At 40.7% G+C, this 22,169-nt stretch overlaps 1 protein-coding gene across 1 annotated transcript in view; it reads left to right on the top strand.

Moving 5' to 3' along the window:
- CFDP1 (craniofacial development protein 1) overlaps positions 1–22,169 on the top strand; it is a 138,416-nt gene that overhangs the window by 71,704 nt on the left and 44,543 nt on the right.

The following is a 22,169-nucleotide window of genomic DNA, read 5'->3' as shown; positions in this document are numbered from 1 at the left end:
GCCCTCACCAACCGTCTACTTTGTGCACAGTAGTGTACGTACGTCAATCCCAATCTCCCAGTCCATGCCACCCACCCCCCTCCTTGGTGTTCATACGTTTGTTCTCTACGTCTCTGTCTCTGTTTCTGCTTTGCAAATAGGTTTGTCTGTACCATTTTTTTAAATTACACATATGTGTTAATATACGATATTTGTTTTTCTCTTTCTGACTTATTTCGCTCTGTATGACAGTCTCTCGGTTCATCCACGTCTCTGCAAATGTCACAGTTTCGTTCCTTTTTATTGCTGAGTAATATTCCATTGTATATATGTACCACATCTTCTTTATCCATTCCTCTGTTGATGGGCATTTAGGTTGCTTAGTAAGTAACTATATTTACCAAAAGATTAGAGTCATGGTGTGATTTTGTCTCTTTAATGTCTGGTTTAATAGAAGATAGCTGGATTCTCAGGTCTGCTGCTCCTTTCAGTCTTTTTTTTTTTTTGGCTGCGTTGGGTCTTCATTGCTGTGCGCGGGCTTTCTCTGGTTGTGGCGAGCGGGGGCTACTCTTCCTTGCAGTGCGCGGGCTTCTCATCGCAGTGGCTTCTCTTGTTGCAGAGCACGGGCTCTAGGCGCGCGGACTTCAGTCGTTGTGGCACGTGGGCTCAGTAGTTGTGGCTCGCGGGCTCTAGAGCGCAGGCTCAGTAGTTGTGGCGCATGGGCTTCGTTGCTCCGTGGCATGTGGGATCTTCCCAGACCAGGGCTCGAACCCGTGTCCCCTGCATTGGCAGGTGGATTCTAAACCACTGCCCCACCAGGGAAGCCCTGTTCAGTCTGTTTTAATATGTTATTTTGGTTGAATGATATGAAGAAAAGCCAGCCTCATACAGATACATAGTTGGAAAAGGAAGGAGTATTTTAATAGCTGTTTAGATAATTTTGGATATCATTTTGTGGTACTACACCAAAATATGAATGATGGTAGTTTCTTTTCTGTAAGAAAGTTTATTACAACTTTTTTTTGTTTTGTTATAGCAAAACTGAAGGGTCTAAATACCCATCAATATGTGACCAATGAAATATAGTATATATACACAATAGAATATAATGCAGCTATTAAACATTGAGGTCAGTATGTACTTATGGGGAAAGCCTCTGAAGTACATAATTTAAAAAAATACAGGAGACTAGAAGTGGCAGTTTAGTGAGAGGTTAAGCCAGCAGGAGCCTAGCTTCTTGGCTTCAAAGTCCAGATCTGCTACTTCCTAGTTATAGACTACTGAGAAATGTCTTAACTTCTCTGTGCCTCTCCTACTATCCTTTGCTTTGAATGAACTCTCTAGCTGACCCTTATTTTTCTGAGATCTGTAACTCTAAATAATGGTCTCAATTCAGTAATTAAAATGTCCAGAACTCCCACATTCCCAGTACCTACAACAAAAGAAAGAGGGAGAGAAGGTTCTTTTGCCTTTGGTAACTAGGACATCATTGGTGACCTCCACCAGGTGGTTTCAGAGGAGGAGTAAGACAGAGCCCAAATGCAGTGGGAAAAGGAAGGAGTGAGGGCTGTGGAAGGGGTGGAGCAAGTGAGGGCAGACTTTTGGAGCAGCTACAGAGGGAAAAGCTAAAATAGTGGAAAGAGGTGTATTTAAAGAAGTGAGGTTGCTGAGGAGGTGGGAAAAGATGGATGGAATTCTCAGCTCAGGGGCGTGCATTAGTTTTGGAATAGAAGCTATGAGAATACACACTTAGAGCCTCCATGTAGGGAAAATGACCTGGAAGTTAAGAGGGTTCCTGCTTGATAGCTCCTATTTACTCCTTACAGGAAAGAGGAGATGATGTTAGGGACTCAAGGAGTGTGGTGGTGGTTGGGACGGTCTCTGGGAAATGGGAAAGGGGAGCTTCCTAGAGAGTCACTCCCTAGGATTTCTGAGCAGCTTTAAGAGCAAACAGGTCTGAGTTTGGAAATTATAGGTTTGTGGGATCTGTGTAGCTCTGTGATTTTCCCTGGAAGCCTCAGAAGCAGGGTTGCAGGCATAGAGCATGCCTTCAGGGACATGCTGCAGGCTGTCTCAGAGGAACTCCAACACCAAAAGGGCCAAAGACAACATCAGCCCTTCCTCATTATTTTGCTGCAGGCAAGCTTCATTAGGCAGCACAATCCATCAAATAAAGAGAATATTTTATATAACTCCCCTCTTGAAAAAGCAGCACCTTGATTTCTATATTTAAAAACGTAATACTAAACATCGACTAGCTTAACAAAACACAGCCACTGTGGGTGGCTTTATGCATTAGCACCTAACTCATCAGCACACCGAATTCAGACACTTGAGTGTCTTTATTTAATACGTGAAGTTCTCCAGTGGTAGTTTATTTTTTTTCCTAAGGTTGATTTGTTTTGTTTTTTTAATTTATTTTTTTGGCTGCGCTTGGTCTTCATTGCTGAGCACAGGCTTTCTCTAGTTGCAGCGAGCAGGGGCTACTCTTCGTTGAGGTGCACGAGCTTCTCATTGCCGTGGCTTCTCTTGTTGTGGAGCACAGACTCTAGGCGCACGGGCTTCAGTAGTTGCAGCACGTGGGCTCCTAGAGTGCGGGCTCAGTAGTTGTGGTGCACGGGCTTAGTTGCTCCGCAGCATGTGGGATCTTCCCAGACCAGGACTGGAACCCGTGTCCCCTGCATTGGCAGGCAGACTCTTTTTTTTTTTTTTTTTTTTTTTTTTGATTTATTTTCGGCCGCGTTGGGTCTTCGTTGCTGCGTGCAGGCTTTCTCTAGTTGCAGTGAGTGGGGGCTACTCTTCATTGCAGTGCACAGGATTCTCATTGCGGTGGCTTCTCTTGTTGCGGAGCACAGGCTCTAGGCGCGTGGGCTTCAGTAGTTGTGGCACGCGGGCTCAGTAGTTGTGGCTCGCAGGCTCTAGAGCACAGGCTCAGTAGTTGTGGCACACGGGCTTAGTTGCTCCGTGGCACGTGGGATCTTCCCGGACCAGGGCTTGAACCCATGTCACCTGCATTGGCAGGCAGATTCTTAACCACTGTGCCACGAGAGAAGTCCTGGCAGGTGGATTTTTAACCACTGGACCACCAGGGAAATCCCTCCAATGGTAGTGTCTTAAAGTTTAGTTGCAATGTGGAATCTGAAAACTGATCAGATTTTGTACTATTACATTAAAATCTTTGGTCTTGCATTTTGAATGATTTTTTTTTTTTTACCAATATGCATGATTTGTAACACCATGCATTTAGTTTTTTGGAAAATACTAGTTCACTGGGTTATACAGATCTAATGTTGACTAATTTCATTAACAAGTTACATTCATTAATAGCACCACCAATCTCATCAGAAAGTCTTTAAGTACCGAGAAGCTGTCCAGCTCACAGTGGTAGATACAAGTTTTCCAGAATTTTAAAGCTCAAAATTATCATTGGCAACAAATACTGTCAGTTGTTCTCCTTCAAATGACAGACTTCTTTCATTTTTTAGAAATGAGAAAATGTCTGCCAAGTACCCAAGTATGAATAACCATAGTTTATCTGGGAAAGCAGATTTAGCTTGCAACTCAGTTGCACAAATGCTTTTCCTGGAGACCACCACTCTTGGCAGGAGAGTTTTATGCTTACTTCCCATTTCATAAAATAGAATATTAAAAAGATATCTAAGAATTAAGATTTAATAAATTAACCTCATTTTTAATAAAATTGTATGTATTTCATTACAAATACAATTATAAATATGGTATATAGAATATTTACTTCACTTAATTTTTATTTATTTATTTATTTTTGGCTGTGTTGGGTCTTTGTTCCTGCACATGGGCTTTCTCTAGTTGCAGCAAGCAGGGGCTACTCTTTGTTGGAGTGCGTGGGCTTCTCATTGCAGTGGCTTCTCTTGTTGCGGAACATGGGTTCTAGACACATGAGCTTCAGTAGTTGCAGCACATGGGCTCAGTAGTTGTGGCACGTGGGCCCTAGAGCACACGGGCTTTAGTAGTTGTGACGCAAGGGCTCTAGGGCGCGCGGACTTCAGTAGTTGTGGCTCGCAGGCTCTAGAGTGCAGGCTCAGTAGTTGTGGCACACAGGCTTAGTTGCTTCGTGGATGTGGGATCTTCCTGGACCAGGGATCGAACCTGTGTCCCCTGCATTGGCAGGCAGATTCTTAACCACTGCACCACCAGGGAAGTCCTCACTTAATTTTTACTGCTTTGGGTTTTTTTAATAAAAGCAAGGGTCTTATTTTAGAATAATTTTATAGTGAATAACCTGAATAGTTTATTTCAGACAAGTTGCTAAAATGATAGAGTGCTCATGTATTTTTCATCCAGCTTCCCCTAATTTTAACATCGTACATGACCATGGAACATTTGTCAAAATTAAGATATCAACAGTGGGACAGAACTCTTTACCAAACTCTAAACTTTATTCCAGTTTTCCCATGAGTGTCCTTTTGCTCTTCCAGGATCCAATCCAGACTATCCCATTGCATTTAGGCAGCAATTTTTTAAATAATACTTTCTCCTTTTCTCTACCACATTTAAGGAAATAAATAAACGTAAGATTTATGGAAGAGTTGCAGAGATAGAACAGAGAATACCATGTACCCTCCACCCAGCTTCCCCTAATGTGAACATCTTGCATAATGACTGTGCGTTTGTCCAAAACTAATAGACCAACAAGGCCGCCATGTTTTTATACCATCATGGGGACACCTCCCCTGTAGATATGTCTTAGATTTGGGGGGACCTTCACATCTGTGAGCTTCTCACTCTCATGACTTCAAGCTTGGAGTCAGGCAGACCAGGGCTTTGCACCCCACCCCAGCCATGTCCTGGAGTGTGACCGCCCTAATTTCAGCTTCCTCCTCCACAAATGGGCAAATGTAGTGCTCGTGGCAGACACTCAGCAAACTGCTGCTTTGTTCTTAAGTGAAACTGCCTTTTTTTTCTTTTTTCTTTTCCTTCCTTCCTTCCTTTCTTTTCTTCCTTCCTTGCTTTCTTTTTTTTTATTCTTTTTTTTTGAATTTTATTTTATTTATTTTTTATACAGCAGGTTCTTATTAGTTATCTGTTTTATACATATAGTGTATATATGTCGGTCCCAATCTCCCAGTTCATCCCACCACCACCACCCCCCTCCCGTCGCTTTCCCCCCTTGGTGTCCATACGATTGTTCTCTACATCTGTGTCTCAATTTCTGCCCTGCAAACCGGTTTATCTGTACCATTTTTCTAGGTTCCACATATATACGTTAATATATGATATTTGTTTTTCTTTTTCTGACTTACTTCACTCTGTATGACAGTCTCTAGATCCATCCATGTCTCTACAAATGACCCAATTTCGTTCCTTTTTATGGCCGAGTAATATTCCATTGTATATATGTACCACATCTTCTTCATCCATTCATCTGTCGATGGGCATTTAGGTTGCTTCCGTGACCTGGCTATTGTAAATAGTGCTGCAATGAACATTGTGGTACATGACTCTTTGAATTATGGTTTTCTCAGGGTATATGCCCAGTAGTGGGATTGCTGGGTCATATGGTAGTTGTTTTTAGTTTTTTAAGGAGCCTCCATACTGTTCTCCTTAGTGGCTGTATCAATTTACATTCCCACCAACAGTGCAAGAGGGTTCCCTTTTCTCCACACCCTCTCCAGCATTTGTTGTTTGTAGATATTCTGATGATGCCCATTCTAACTGGTGTGAGGTGATACCTCATTGTAGTTTTGATTTGCATTTCTCTAATAATTAGTGATGTTCAGCTTTTCATGTGCTTCTTGGCCATCTGTATGTCTTCTTTGGAGAAATGTCTATTTAGGTCTTCTGCCCATTTTTGGATTGGGTTGTTTGTTTTTTTAATATTGAGCTGCATGAGCTGTTTATATATTTTGGAGATTAATCCTTTGTCCGTTGATTCATTTGCAAATATTTTCTCCCATTCTGAGGGTTGTCTTTTCGTCTTGTTTGTAGTTTCCTTTACTGTGCAAAAACTTTTAAGTTTCATTAGGTCCCATTTGTTTATTTTTGTTTTTATTTCCATTTCTCTAGGAGGTGGGTCAAAAACATCTTGCTGTGACTTATGTCAAAGAGTGTTCTTCCTTTGTTTTCCTCTAAGTTTTATAGTGTCCGGTCTTATATTTAGGTCTCTAATCCATTTTGAGTTTATTTTTGAGTATGGTGTTAGGGAGTGTTCTAATTTCATTCTTTTACATGTAGCTGTCCAGTTTTCCCAGCACTACTTATTGAAAAAACTGTCTTTTCTCCATTGTATATCCTTGCCTCCTTTGTCATAGATTAGTTGACCATAGATGTGTGGGTTTACCTCTGGGTTTTCTATCCTGTTCCATTGATCTATATTTCTGTTTTTGTGCCAGTCCCATATTGTCTTGATTACCGTAGCTTTGTAGTATAGTCTGAAGTCTGGGAGCCTGATTCCTTCAGCTCCATTTTTTTCCCTCAAGACTGCTTTGGCTATTCGGGGTCTTTTGTGTCTCCATACAGATTTTAAGATTTTTTGTTCTGGTTCTGTAAAAAATGCCACTGGTAATTTGATAGGGATTGCATTGAATCTGTAGATTGCTTTGGGTTGTATAGTCATCTTTAGAATATTGATTCTTCCAATCCAAGAACATGTTATATCTCTCCATCTTTTTGTGTCATCTTTGATTTCTTTCATCAATGTCATATAGTTTTCTGAGTACAGGTCTTTTACCTCCTTCGGTAGGTTTATTCCTGGGTATTTTATTCTTTTTGTTGCAATGGTGAATGGGATTGTTTCCTTAATTTCTCTTTCTTATCTTTTGTTGTTGGTGTGTAGGAATGCAAGAGATTTCTGTGCATTAATTTTGTATCCTGCAACTTTACCAAATTCACTGATTAGCTCTAGTAGTTTTCTGGTGACATTTTTAGGATTCTTTATGTATAGTATGTCCTCTGCAAACAGTGACAGTTCTACTTCTTTTCCAATTTGGATTCCTTTTATTTCTTCTTCTTCTCTGATTGCTGTGGCGAGGACTTCCAAAACTATGTTGAATAAGAGTGGCGAGAGTGGACATCCTTGTCTTGTTCCTGATCTTAGAGGAAATGCTTTCAGTTTTTCACCATTGAGAATGATGTTTGCTGTGGGTTTGTTGTATATGGCCTTTATTATGTTGAGGTAGGTTCCCTCTATTACCACTTTCTGGAGAGTTTTTATCATAAATGGGTGTTGAATTTTGTCAAAAGCTTTTTCTGCATCTATTGAGATGATCATATGGTTTTTCTTCTTCAATTTGTTAATATGGTGTATCACGTTGATTGATTTGTGTATATTGAAGAATCCTTGCATCCTTGGGATAAATCCCACTTGATCATGGTGTATGATCCTTTTAATGTGTTGTTGGATTGTGTTTGCTAGTATTTTGTTGAGGATTTTTGTATCTATATTCATCAGTGATATTGGTCCGTAATTTTCTTTTCTTTTTTTTTTTTTTATCAGTCATCAGTTTTATACACATCAGTGTATACATGTCAATCCCAATCGCCCAATTCAGCACACCACCATCCCCACCCCACCGTGGTTTTTTTTGTTGTATCTTTGTCTTGTTTTGGTATCAGGGTGATGGTGGCCTCATAGAATGAGTTTGGGAGTGTTCCTTCCTCTGCAGTTTTTTGGAAGAGTTTGAGAAGGATGGGTGTTCGTGCTTCTCTAAATGTTTGATAGAATTCATCTGTGAAGCCATCTGGTCCTGGACTTTTGTTTGTTGGAAAATTTTTAATCACGGTTTCAATTTCATTACTTGTGATTGGTCTGTTCATATTTTCTATTTCTTCCTGGTTCCGTCTTAGAAGGTTATACCTGTCTAAGAATTTGTCTGTTTCTTCCGGGTTGTCCATTTTATTGGCATAGAGTTGCTTGTAGTAGTTTCTTAGGATGCTTTGTATTTCTACGGTGTCTGTTGTAACTTCTCCTTTTTCATTTCTAATTTTATTCATTTGAGTCCTCTCCCTCTTTTTCTTTTTTCTTTTTTTTTTTTTTTAACTTTTTTTAAAATTTATTTATTTATTTATTTATTTATGGCTGTGCTGGGTCTTCGTTTCTGTGCGAGGGCTTTCTCTAGTTGTGGCGAGCGGGGGCCACTCTTAATCGCGGTGCGCGGGCCTCTCACTGTCGTGGCCTCTCTTGTTGCGGAGCACAGGCTCCAGACGCGCAGGCTCAGTAATTGTGGCTCACGGGCCTTGTTGCTCCGAGGCATGTGGGATCTTCCCAGACCAGGGCTCGAACCCGTGTCCCCTGCATTGGCAGGCAGATTCTCAACCACTGCGCCACCAGGGAAGCCCTCCCTCTTTTTCTTGATGAGTCTGGCTAAAGGTTTATCAATTTTGTTTATCTTCTCAAAGAACCAGCTTTTAGTTTTATTGATCTTTGCTATTGTTTTCTTTGTTTCTATGTCATTTATTTCTGCTCTGATCTTTATGATTTCTTTCCTTCTGCTAACTTTGGGTTTTGTTTGTTCTTCTTTCTCTAGTTCCTTTAGGTAGGTGTAAGGTTAGATTGTTTATTTGAGATGTTTCTTGTTTCTTGAGGTAGGCTTGTACTGCTATTAACTTCCCTCTTAGAACTGCTTTTGCACATCCCACAGGTTTGGGATCGTCGTGTTTTCATTGTCATCTGTCTCTAGGTAGTTTTTGATTTTTCTCTTTGATTTCTTCAGTGATCTCTTGGTTATTTAGTAATGTATTGTTTAGCCTCCATGTGTTGCGTTTTTTTATGTTTTTTTCCCTGTAATTGATTTCTAATCTCATAGCATTGTGGTCGGAAAAGATGCTTGATATGATTTCAATTTTCTTAAATTTACTGAGGCTTGATTTGTGATCCAAGATGTAATGTATCCTGGAGAATGTTCTGTGTGCAGTTGAGATAGTGTAATTTGCTGTTTTTGGATGGCATGTCCTATAAATATCAATTAAATATATCTGGTCTATTGTGTCATTTAAAGCTTGTGTTTCCTTATTAATTTTCTGTCTGGATGATCTGTCCATTGATGTAAGTGATGAGTTAAAGTCCCCCACTATTACTGTGTTACTGTCAATTTCTTCTTTTATAGCTGTTAGCAGTTGTCGTATGTATTACTGAGGTGCTCCTGTGTTGGGTGCATATATATTTATAATTGTTATATCTTCTTCTTGGATTGATCCCTTGATCATTATGTAGTGTCTTTCCTCGTCTCTTGTAACATTCTTTATTTTAAAGTCTATTTTATCTGATATCAGTATTGCTACTCCAGCTTTCTTTTGATTTCCATTTGCATGGAATATCTTTTTCCATCCTGTCACTTTCAGTCTGTATGTGTCCCTAGGTCTGAAGTGGGTCTCTTGTAGACAGCATATATATGGGTCTTGTTTTTGTATCCATTCAGCGAGCCTGTGTCTTTTGTTTGGAGCATTTAATCCATTCACATTTAAGGTAATTATCGATATGTATGTTCCTATGACCATTTTCTTAATTGTTTTGGGTTTGTTTTTGTAGGTCCTTTTCTTCTCTTGTGTTTCCCACTTAGAGAAGTTCCTTTAGCATTTGTTGTAGAGCTGGTTTGGTGGTGGTGAATTCTCTTAGCTTTTGCTTGTCTGGTAAAGCTTTTGATTTCTCCATCGAATCTGAATGAGATCCTTGCTGGGTAGAGTAATCTTGGTTGTAGGTTCTTCCCTTTTATCACTTTAAGTATATCATGCCACTCCCTTCTGGCTTGTAGAATTTCTGCTGAGAAATCATCTGTTAACCTTATGGGAGTTCCCTTGTATGTTATTTGTTGTTTTTTCCCTTGCTGCTTTCAGTAATTTTTTTTTGTCTTTAATTTTTGCCAGTTTGATTACTATGTGTCTCAGTGTGTTTCTCCTTGGGTTTATCCTGTATGGGCCTCTCTGTGCTTCCTGGACTTGGGTGGCTATTTCCTTTCCCATGTTAGGGAAGTTTTTGACTATAATCTCTTCAGATATTTTCTCTGGTCCTTTCTCTCTCTCTTCTCCTTCTGGGACCCCTATAATGCGAATGTTGTTGCGTTTAATGTTGTCCCAGAGGTCTCTTAGGCTGTCTTCATTTCTTTTCATTCTTTTTTCTTTATTCTGTTCCACAGCAGTGAATTCCACCATTCTGTCTTCCAGGTCACTTATCCGTTCTTCTGCCTCAGTTATTCTGCTATTGATTCCTTCTAGTGTAGTTTTCATTTCAGTTATTGTATTGTTCATCTCTGTTTGTTTTTTCTTTAATTCTTCTAGGTCTTTGTTAAACATTTCTTGCATCTTCTCGATCTTTGCCTCCATTCTTTTTCTGAGGTCCTGGATCATCTTCACTATCATTATTCTGAATTCTTTTTCTGGAAGGTTGCCTATCTCCACTTCATTTAGTTGTTTTTCTGGGGTTTTATCTTGTTCCTTTATCTGGTACATAGCCCTCTGCCTTTTCATCTTGTCTGTCTTTCTGTGAATGTGGTTTTTGTTCCACAGGCTGCAGGATTGTAGTTCTTCTTGCTTCTGTTGTCTGCCCTCTGGTGGATGAGGCTATCTAAGAGGCTTGTGCAATTTCCCTGATGGGAGGGACTGGTGGTGGGTAGAGTTGGCTGTTCCTCTGGTAGGCAGAGCTCAGTAAAAGTTTATCCACTTGCCTGCTGATGGGTGGGGCTGGGTTCCCTCCCTGTTGGTTGTTTGGCCTGAGGCAACAACAGCACTGGACCCTATGCGGCTCTTTGGTGGGGCCATTGGTGGACTCTGGGAGGGCTCACGCCAAGGAGTACTTCCCAGAACTTCTGCTGCCAGTGTCCTTGTCCCCACGGTGAGCTACAGCCACCCCCCATCTCTGCAGGAGACCCTCCAACACTAGCAGGTAGGTCTGGTTCAGTCTCCTGTGGGGTCACTGCTCCTTTCCCTGGGTCCCGATATGCATGCTACTTTGTGTGTGCCCTCCAAGAGTGGAGTCTGTTTCCCCTAGTCCTGTCGAAGTCCTGCAGTCAAATCCCACTAGCCTTCTAAGTCTGATTCTCTAGGAATTCCTCCTCCTATTGCCTGACCCCCAGGTTGGGAAGCCTGACGTGGGGCTCAGAACCTTCACTCCAGTGGGTGGACTTCTGTGGTAAAAGTGTTCTCCAGTTTGTGAGTCACCCACCCAGTGGTCATGGGATTTGATTTTATTGTGATTGCGCCCCCCCCCCCCACCGTCTCATTGCAGCTTCTCCTTTGTCTTTGGATGTGGGGCATCTTTTTTGGTGAGTTCCGGTGTTTTCCTGTCAATGATTGTTCAGCAGTTAGTTGTGATTCCGGTGCTCTTGCAAGAGGGCGTGAGCGCACCTCCTTCTACTCCACCATCTTGAACCAGTCAGTGTCAATATTCCCTTTCCAGTCAGTGTCAATATTCCCTTTCCTTCCTTCCTTCCTTCCATCCATCCATCCTTCCTGCCTCCCTCCTTCTCTCCCTTTCTTTCTTTCTCTTTCTCTTTCTTTCTCTCTCTCTCTCTCTTTCCCTTTTAACTGCCTGGCAGTGAAGAATATTTTTGGCAAAGTGTTATGCTAGGGATACAGAGAAGGAAGAAAAGGGTATCTGCCCTCAAAAGACTGAAATCCTAGTGGGGAAAGAGAAGTACCCCTACAACTAACTCTGTAACAAGTTATTCTTAGTTGTAAATCTGGAGCAGTCATCTCTAGCCCAGTTAAAGAGTGATTTGGCTTGTGTACACCCCTATCTGCTCTTTCGTCACAGGTCACCACAGTTCATAGCAGAGCTTCGTCATATTACTCCTCCATAGGATTGCCTCTTAAAGGCAATAGTTTACTATTTCTTTGTGGGCCAGTATGCCTTTCTCCAGCTCTAGTAGACATTCTGCCACCCCTCAGGTACTGGAAGCAGTAACGGCTTTATATCCTGTATTCCTTCAGCAAGCCTCAGGAGAGGGTGGTAATGATAGTTATCATTTGGTGAACCCCCACCATGGCTGCTTCATGTATATCGTCTCTAATCCTAGGGAATTGTTTTATTTTACAGATAAAGAAACAGGTTTAGATAGGTTTGTTCATTTGCCCAAAGTAATAAGAGGCAGAAACCAGATTCCCACCCAGGTTTGTCTGAGTCCAAGGTCTGAGCTCCTTCCACTCTATCATGATGCTTTTCCAAGGAGATGGAAGCGAAGAAGGAAAAGATAAACAAGGGTGGCAAATAGGTTTCCTGACACCTAATAATACTAATCTGGTTATCATATTGCCATGAAGCTCTGTGGAGATTCAGAAGGAAAGAAGGAAAGAAGTGATTGATTACTGATGTCTGCTGTGGTTGCGGGAGGAGGGACCATGGACATGTTGTGAGGTGCCTGCTGTTCCCACTATAGGCAGTAATTTTCCCTTTGTATATTTGCTCTGGCAGTTTTCTAAATGAAGGTTTTCGTTCTGTCTGGACTTTAAATATTCTTTGAGAAACAGGAATTACATGAAGGCTGAGATCCACATTTAACTCTTCTTATACAGTTGGCTCTCAGTATCCACAGGTTTGAAAATATGCAGAAAAAAAGATTCCAGAACGTTCCAATAAACAAAACTTGAATTTGCTTAGGGCCAGCAACTATTTACATAGCATTTACATTGTATTAGGTATTAAGTAATCTAGAGATGACTTAAAGTATTCAGGAGGATGTGTATAGGTTGTATACATATACTCTGCCATTTTATATAAGGGACTTGATCATCCACGGATTTTGGTATCCAAAGAAGGTCCTGGAACCATTCCCCCTTATACTGAAGGACAACTGTATATTTAAATAGTTAACCTTTTATATTACTTAGAGTAAAAAAAAAAATTTTTTTTTATAATATTGGTATAAGGTAAATACCTGTTTCATTGGAGACATGATTGGTATAATTAAGATTCTTTAGAGTGGGTTTTTATGGTAGTTTCTGTGGATATTCTTCTTTTAGATGTAAAAATTAGTTATAGTAGAGGGTATAAGCATTCTACTTCAATTACAAATAGTCTCTTCTGTTCCCAGAAAGAGGCATAGGACAGAGATCCAGTAAAATGATAAAAATCTTTAAAACTGAAAAAAGAAAGAAAGAAAGGTTTAAGAACTTTGTTGGTAAGGAATTTTTAAATTATTATCTCTCTAATAGCATGGTCCATTTTTTTTCTTTTTTTAGCCCAGCTTCAATAATTAACCATTAGTACCCAGTCTTACTTCGTCTGTACCCCTGTCTAGGCTCATCATATTATTTTGAAGCATATCTCAGATATATGAGTTTACTCATAAATATTATTATATATATCTCTAAAAGAAAAATAAAAATATTTACCAATAAATATTTCAATATGTTTCTCTTCTTTTTAAACAGAATCATAATACCATGTCACACCTGAAAAAAGTAAGTGTTTTCATAATATTACCAAATATTCAATCATTGTTTAAATATCCAATTTGTCTCATATGTTTTAGTTTGTTTGAATCAGGATTCAGTAAGGTTCAGGCATGATAATTGGCTGATATATCTCTTAGTCCCTTTTATTTTATTTTATTTTTTTAATAAATTTATTTGTTTTTAATTTGTGGCTGCGTTGGGTCTTCGTTGCTGTGTGCGGGCTTTCTCTAGTTGCGGCAGGCGGGGGCTGCTTTTTGTTACGGTGCACGGGCTTCTCATTGCGGTGGCTTCTCTTGTTGCGGAGCACAGGCTCTAGGCGTGCGGGCTTCAGTAGTTGTGGCACATGGGCTCAGTAGTTGCGGCATGTGGGCTGTAGAGCACAGACTCAGTAGTTGTGGCGCACAGGCTTAGTGGCTCCGTGGCATGTGGGATCTTCCCGGACCAGGGCTCAAACCCATGTCCCCTGCATTGGCAGGCGGATTCTTAACCACTGCGCTTCTTAGTCCCTTTTAATCTTTAGGTCTCCATTCCATCTATTTTTCTTATGTTTTTGTTGAAGAAACTAGTTTGTCCTGTAGAGTTTCCCACATCCTGTTTTATATTCAAGACTGTATCAGAGTGATGTTGTATTAGGAGACAGACACATAATGTCTGGTTTTCTCTTTTTATGGTGTTATGATCCTAGATCCTAGATCCATTCACGATTGCAAACTGGAAACTGTTTTAGTCCATTCAGGCTGCTGTGACAGATTACTATACACTGGGTGGCTTATAAACATTTCTGGAGGCTGGGAATCCTAAGACGAAGACTCGGGCAGGTTCAGTATCTGGTGAGAACCCGCTTCCTGGCTCATGGACAGATGTCTTCTCACTGTCCTCTCACAGTGGAAGAGGTAAGGGAGTTCCCTAGGGCCTCTTTTTTTAAGTATACTAATAATCCCACTCGTGAGGGCTTCACCCTCATGACCTAATCATCTCCCAAAAGCCCCACCTCCAAATACCAACACACTGGGATTGTTTCAGTGTGCACTGGAGAGAGCAGGGAGACAAACTCAACCTATAGCAGTGACAGTGTCATTCTCTCTTCATTTATTAGCTGTAATACTCATATACATATCAACTCTTCCTCATCTGTTTGGTCCCAATTCGTATAGGAAAGACAGGATAAGTGCTTGTTTCTTTTTTATGTACCCATTTTCAGTATGAGTTGATTCACTGACATCCTCCAGTTAAATACAAATTAGTATTTTTTATTATGAACTCATGAATTTAAACATTTGATATTATTTCAAATCAATCAAGGGTATTGCAGTCATTACCCTTATTGATTCCCAAATTGTTTCATCTGGTCAGTGAGTACTTCTTCAAGTAAGGTCACAAGTCCTTTTGACAGTAACCCTAATACTCTTTGATAGCTTCCGGGTTATCTGGTATGACAAAATATCCCAGGCTCATTTTGTACATTTGCCCCAGACCTGGTGTAAGTTATCTAACCTAGGACCCCTGTTGCCTTTTAGTGGGAAGCATTATTTCAAGACACTAGGGATAAGGAATGTTAGCTGCTAGTGTTACAAAACAAAACCCAACAGAGTAAATTTGAAGATCTTAATGACTTTATTAAGCAATTCATGAATCGAGCAGCATCCCATCTACCAAATATTGATAGAAAGGTGCTCCTTACAAAATGGAAAGTTTTTATAGGCAGAAAGAGGGTGGAACAAGGAAATTTAAAAAGTGGATTATTTCAGGTAAGGTACCTTCCTTTAGGGGAAGGCAGGGCATTTTAGGTAGATTACCTCTCTAGTGCTGACTAAGAAATTTCAGACTGGTTGGTTTATAATTCCACTCCTGGGAGAGGTGAAACTGCAGTTAGGTTAGTAGTATTAAGTTTTTGTGGGGCTTAGCATAAGTGACTCCATTTTGGGCCTGTTGTTTCTTTTTAGCACTACTGAGTTGGTTGTTGTCCCAAGGACTTTTCAGTACACAAAGAGTTTTGTTTTGTTTTATTTTTGTTTCCTTTCTCTAAAAGCAGTACTGCTCCTTCTGAAACAAATTTAGGACTCTCGGGTTATCTTAAATCTGAAACTTTTATCGTCCTAAACTGAGAACAAACAGCAGGATTGATAGAATATCACACAAATACCCATTTGCTTTATTTCACAATATACACATAATAGTCTCAGTACCACCACCAAGTAGGATCAGTACAAATAGTTTAAGTTACGTTTTTTGTTTTGTTTTTGCAGTTTTTTTTTTTGTCCTTAGGGTATATTTCACTAGAAATGTATAGCTAAATTACTGTGATCTAAAGTCACCTGGAATAGTATTTCTTTTTGTGATGCTACCAGCTAGATACATATTAAGTTCATTTGTTTTATTTCATTTTTAATTTTTAGAGATTGCTTTTGTTTCTACTTAAATTTTATTTTGTACTTAATGCAAAATCTATAAAAGCAAATTTTCAAATAAGTTCAATTTCTGTCTCTATTCCCTCTACCTATTCTCTCTTTATACTATAAGTAATCCTTTTTTAATGATTTATCCTTCCATTGACAAAAAAAGATACATTTATTTCTTTTTACTTAGATTAACAGTAGTATCCTATATACAGTTTTCTCTGCCTTGCGTTCTTACTTAATACGTTCTGGAGGTCACTTGATAGTAGTACTTAGAGAGTTTCCTCTTTCATTTTTTTCAGATGCAAGGTATTTCATTGTATGAATGTACCAGAGTTTATTCAGTTAATTTTGTTCATTAAACATTTGGGTTGTTTCTAGTCTTCTGGGTTTTTTGCTTGTTTGTTTTAATCTTTTTATTTGGCTTCATTGGGTCTCAGTTGGGACGCATGGGCTTCTCTGTAGTTGTGACGAGAAGGTTCTAGAACGTGCAGGCTTAGTTGCCCCATGGCATGTGGGATCCTAGTTCCCCGACCAGGAATTGAACACACGTCCCCTGCACTGGAAGGCGGACTCTTAACCACTGGACCACCAGGGAAGTCCCTGTAGTCTTCTGTTATTATAAAAGAGTCCCGCAAGGAATAGTTTTATGCATATGTGTTTTCGTGGTTTCTGGCAAGGATTTCTACATGATTTAAGGCTATCCTTGCTTAAGTTGCGTCCAATTAAATGTCTGCAATAATTTTAAAATAACATTTAATTAAAAACTTGCAGTGCATAATTATTCATTGGGGACATGGAAATCAAACCACAGTGAAGGGGCTTCCCTGGTGGCGCAGTGGTTAAGAATCTGCCTGCCACTGCAGGGGACACGGGTTCGAGCCCTGGTCTGGGAAGATCCCACATGCCATGGAGCAACTAGGCCCGTGAGCCACAACTACTGAGCCTGCGCGTCTGGAGCCTGTGCTCCGCAACAAGAGAGGCCGCGATAGTGAGAGGCCCATGCACCGCGATGAAGAGTGGCCCCCGCTTGCCGCAACTAGAGGAAGCCCTCGCACAGAAACGAAGACCCAACACAGCCAAAAATAATTAATTAATTAATTAATTTTAAAAAAAGATGGAAATAAATGTTGGTGAGGGTGTGGAGAAATTGAAACCCTTGTATGTTACTGGTGGGATACAGCATGCTATAACTGCTTTGGAAAAGATTTTGACAGTTCCTCAAAAAGTTAAACATAGATTTACCGTTTAAACCTACAGTTCTATTCCTAAGTATATACTCAAGAAAGCTGAAAACAATATGTCCACACAAAAACGTACACAAATGTTCATAGCAGCATTATCATGGTACCCAAAAAGTGGAAACAACCCAATGTCCATCAACTGATGAACAGATAAACAAAACGTACATCCATTCTGGGGTGTCTTCCAACACCAACCAATACTGTGATTCTCCAGACACCACCTAAGTGTTCATCAATTCAGTTCAGTTCTGACACTGCCCAGAGTTAATGTACACCTCATAGCATAAGGGCTCAGTCCCATAAGAATACCCCCCACTTGAGACACCAAGTGCAAAACCTGGGCTATCCATGCTTCTGACTAAATAATTATAAATCAGGGACTTCCCTGGTGGCACAGTGGTTAAGAATCCGTCTGCCAGTGCAGGGGATACGGGTTCGAGCCCTGGTCCGGAAAGATCCCACATGCCGCGGAGCAACTAAGCCCGTGTGCAACTACTACTGAGCCTGCGCTCTAGAGCCCGCGAGCCACAACTACTGAAGCCCGAGCGCCTAGAGCCCGTGCTCTGCAGCAAGAGAAGCCACCGCCGTGAGAAGCCCGCACACCACAACAAAGAGTAGCCGTCACTCGCCGCAACTAGAGAAAGCCCGTGCGCAACAACGAAGACCCAACTCAGCCAAAAATAAATAAATAAATTTATTTTTTAAAAAAGAAGATTAAATAAATTATAAATCAGGGGTTACACGATCCCCTCCTAAAGTTCAGTAATTGGCTAGGATGGCTCACAGAACACAGGAAAGCATTTTACTTATGTTGACCAGTTTATTATAAAGAGTACAACTCAGAAACAGCCAAATGGAAGAGATGCATAGGGTAAGGTATTGGGAGCACTTGCCCAACACCTCAGTGTGTTTACTAACCCAGAAGCTCATCACATTTTGCTCTTTAGAGGTTTTTATAGAGCTTAATCTCTGTCCCTCCTCCCCTTCCCAGAGGTCGATGGCCTGTAACCATTTGGTCTTTCTTGTGACCAGCTCTGTCCTGAAGCTATCTATGGGCACTATCCTAAGTCACCTCATTTAGCATAAACTCCAGTGTGATCATAAGGAGCTCTTGCTATGAATACAAAAGATGCTGTTAGCACTCAGGAAATTCCAAGGGTTTTGGGAGCTGTGTTCCAGGAAACTGGGGCCAAATACATTTCTTATTATATTGTATCTATACAGTGGAATATTAATCACTTGTGAAAAACATTAAAGGAGTGAAGTACACTCAACAAACTAAGAATAGAAGGGAACTTCCTCAACCCAATAAAAGGGCATCTATGAAAAACCAAACCACAGCTAACATCATACTTAATCATGAAAGACTGGCTGTTTTCCCCCTAAGATAGGAAGAAGTCAAGGATGTCCCCTCATGCTATTTCTATTTGGCATTGTGCTGGAGGTTCTAGCCAGGGCACTTCAATAAGAAAATGAAGTAAGAGGCATCCAGATTGGAAAGAAAGAAGTTAAATCTCTATTCACAAATGACATGATTTTTATATAGAAAATCCTCATTAATCATCTAAAACTATGAGAAGTAGTAGACAGATTCAGCAAGGTTGCAGGATACAAATCAGTATACTACAAAAATCAATTGTATTTCAATAAATTAGCAATGGACAATCCAGAAACAAAATGAAGAAGACAATTCTACTTACAAAAGCATCTAAAAGAATAAAATACTTAGGAATAAATTTAACAAAAGATGTTTAAGACTTGTACACTGAAATCTATAAAATATTATTGAAAGAAATTAAAGATCTAAATAAATGGAAAGACATCCATTTTCACTGATTGGGAGACTTCATATTGTTAAGGTGGCTGTACTCCCAAAATTGATCTACAGATTCAGTGCAACTCCTATCAGAATCCCAGCTGGCTTCTTTATAGAAATTGATAAGCTGGTTCTAAAAACCATATGGAAACTTAAGGGACCCACAATAGCCAAAACAGTTTTGAAAAAGAACAACAAAGTTTAAGGACTCACATTTCCCAACTTCAAAACTTAGTACAGGGACTTCCCTGGTGGTCCAGTGGTTAAGAATCCTCCTTCCAATGCAGGGTACATGGGTTTGATCCCTGGTCAGGAAACTAGGATCCCGCATGCCACGGAACAACTAAGCCTGCATGCCGCAACTACTGAGCCCGCGTGCTCTGAGGCCTGTGCGCCGCAACTACTGAGCCTGTGTGCACTGGAGCTCGTGTGCCGCAACTATTGAGCCCGTGCACTCTAGAGCCCAAGTGCCACAACTAGAGAGAAGCCCACATGCTGCAACAAAAGATTCCGCATGCTGCAGTGAAGATCCTGTGTGCCGCAACTAAGACCCAACACAGCCAAATAAATAAATACATAAATAAATTTTTTTAAAAACTTACTACAGAGCTACAATAGTCAAGACAGTGTGGTACTGGCATAAGGACAGATGTATAGATCAGTGGAATTGAATTGAGAGTTCAGAAATACACCCTCACATTTATAGTCAGTTGATTTTTAGCCAGAATGCCAAGACAGCTACATGGGGAAGGTGTAATCACTTCGACAGATGGTACTGGGGCAACTGGATATCTCTTGTCCACACAAGTACATATTCATAGCAGCCAAAGGGTGGAAACAACCCAAATGTCTATCAACTGATGAATGGATAAATAAAGTGTGTAAAACCCATACAATGGAATATTATTTGGCCTTGAAAATGAGTACAGTACTGATTTGGGCTACAACGTTGATGAATCTTGAAAACTTTGTGCTAAATGAAAGAAGCCAAACACAAAAGGCCACATATTGTATGGTTCTACTTATATGAAATGTCCAGAATAAGCAGTTATAGAAACAGAAAGTAGGTTAAAGGTTGTCAGCGGCTGGACAGGATAAGGAAGGGCGGGTGACTGCTAATGGGTACAGGGTTTTGTTTGCGTTTCTTTTTTGGCAGGGTGAGGGTCAATGGAAATGTTCTAGAATTAGATAGTGATGGTTATATAGCTTTGTGTCTTTACTAATAACCACAGAAAGGTACACTTTAAAAGAGTACATCTTTTGACATACACATTATATCTCAATACCAAAAAAAGAGCTTGCAGTAAATTATTACCTCGGTAAAGGTTTTTTGTTTGGTTTTTTTTTGTTTGTTTGTTTTTGGCTGTGTTGGATCTTCGTTGCTGCACACAGGCTTTTTCTCTAGTTGCGGTGAGCGGGGGCTACTCTTTGTTGCGGTCTGCGGGCTTCTCACTGCAGTGGCTTCTCTTGTTGCGGAGCACGAGCTCTAGGCACACAGGCTTCAGTAGTTGCAGCACGTGGGCTCAGCAGTTGTGGCTCGCAGGCTCTAGAATGCAGGTTCAGTAGTTGTGGCTCACGAGCTTGGTTGCTCTACGGCATGTGGGATCTTCCCGGACCAGGGCTCGAACCTGTGTCCCCTGCATTGGCAGGCAGATTCTTAACCACTGTGCCACCAGGGAAGTCCCCTCAGTAAAGCTTTTTTTTATATGTAAATTTATTTATTTTATTTATGGCTGCATTGGGTCTTCGTTGCTGCGTGCGGGCTCTCTCTAGTTGCAGCAAGCGGGGGCTACTCTTCGTTGTGGTGTGCGGGCTTCTCATTGTGGTGGCTTCTCTTGCTGCAGAGCATGGGCTCTAGGCACGTGGGCTTCAGTAGTTGTGGCATGTGGGCTCAGTAGCTGTGGCTCGTGGGCTCTAGAGAGCACAGGCTCAGTTGTTGTGCCGCACGGGCTTAGTTGCTCCACGGCATGTGGGATCTTCCCGGACCAGGGCTCAAACTCGTGTCCTCTGCATTGGCAGGCGGATTCTTAACTGCTGTGCCACCAGGCAAGTCCCACGCTCAGTAAAGTTTTAATGAAGGTAAGCCAAAATGGAAAAAACAACGTGCAGTTTACTCCAGTCTTCGACTTGTTCATGTTAGATGAACATTTCTTTCCCATTTAAGACAAGACAGTGACCACCAAAGCAGAGTTCAAGAAATTTTAGGCTTTGGGCTTAAATTGTTGTTGTTATTTAATTTTTATTTTGAAATAATTTTAGATTTACAGAAGAGTTGTAAAGACAGTACAGAGTTTCCCTGAACCCTTCATCCAGCTTCCTCTAATATTAAAACATCTTACATAATGCTGATTCATTTATCAAAATTAAGAAATTAACCAAAAGTGAATGCTAATGAGTCAAAACATTTCTGGAAAGATAAACAATAACAGATCATAAACTCAGTGTCATGTGAGTTTAGGGAAGTGGGAGAGTGAAGGAGAAAAGAATCATTTATGTATATCCATATGTATCTGTTCAAATATTTCTTAGGAAAAAAATAGAAGGGTTTATACCAATTGAAAAATTTAGGAAATCACTGGTAAAATTTAAAACATAGAGACTTCCCTGGTGTTGCAGTGTTTAAGACTCCGCACTCCCAATGCAGGGGGCCTGGGTTCAGTCCCTGGTTGGGGAGCCAAATATCACATGCGTGCTGCAACTAAAAGTTCGCATGCCACAACTAAGGAGCCCATGTGCCGCAACTAAGTAGCCCACATGCCGCAACTAAGGAGCCCTCGGGCCACAACTGAGGAGCCAGTGAGCCGCAACTAAGACCCGGCATAACCAAATAAATAAATAAATAAGTTTAACACACACACACACACACAGAGACACACACATTAGAAATTGATTAACAAATACAAATAAGAGAAAGAAATATGAGGATTGCCCATGAATTAAAAAAAAAAAAAGAAAGAAAGAAAAAAAAACCTTAAGAACTTAACATTGGGGGCTTCCCTGGTGGCGCAGTGGTTGAGAATCCACCTGCTAATGCAGGGGACACGGGTTGGAGCCCTGGTCCGGGAAGATCCCACATGCTGCCGAGCAACTAAGCCCGTGCGCCACAACTACTGAGCCTGCATGCCACAACTACTGAAGCCTGCGCTCCTAGAGTCCGTGCTCCACAACAAGAGAAGCCACCTAAATGAGAAGACCACACACCGCGACAAAGAGTAGCCCCCGCTCGCTGCAACTAGAGAAAGCCTGCACAGAGCAACAAAGACCCAATGCAGCCAAAAAATAAAAAAGTAAATTTATAGAGGAAAAAGGAAAGACGTTAACATTGGTATACGATTAACTAAGAAACAGACATTATTTGGATTTCACCAG

The sequence above is a fragment of the Balaenoptera musculus genome, chromosome 19 (genome assembly GCF_009873245.2).
Source record: "Balaenoptera musculus isolate JJ_BM4_2016_0621 chromosome 19, mBalMus1.pri.v3, whole genome shotgun sequence".
NCBI lineage: Eukaryota > Metazoa > Chordata > Mammalia > Artiodactyla > Balaenopteridae > Balaenoptera > Balaenoptera musculus.
Note: the sequence above shows the minus strand (reverse complement) of the source record. Positions and strands in the feature narration are given on the sequence as shown.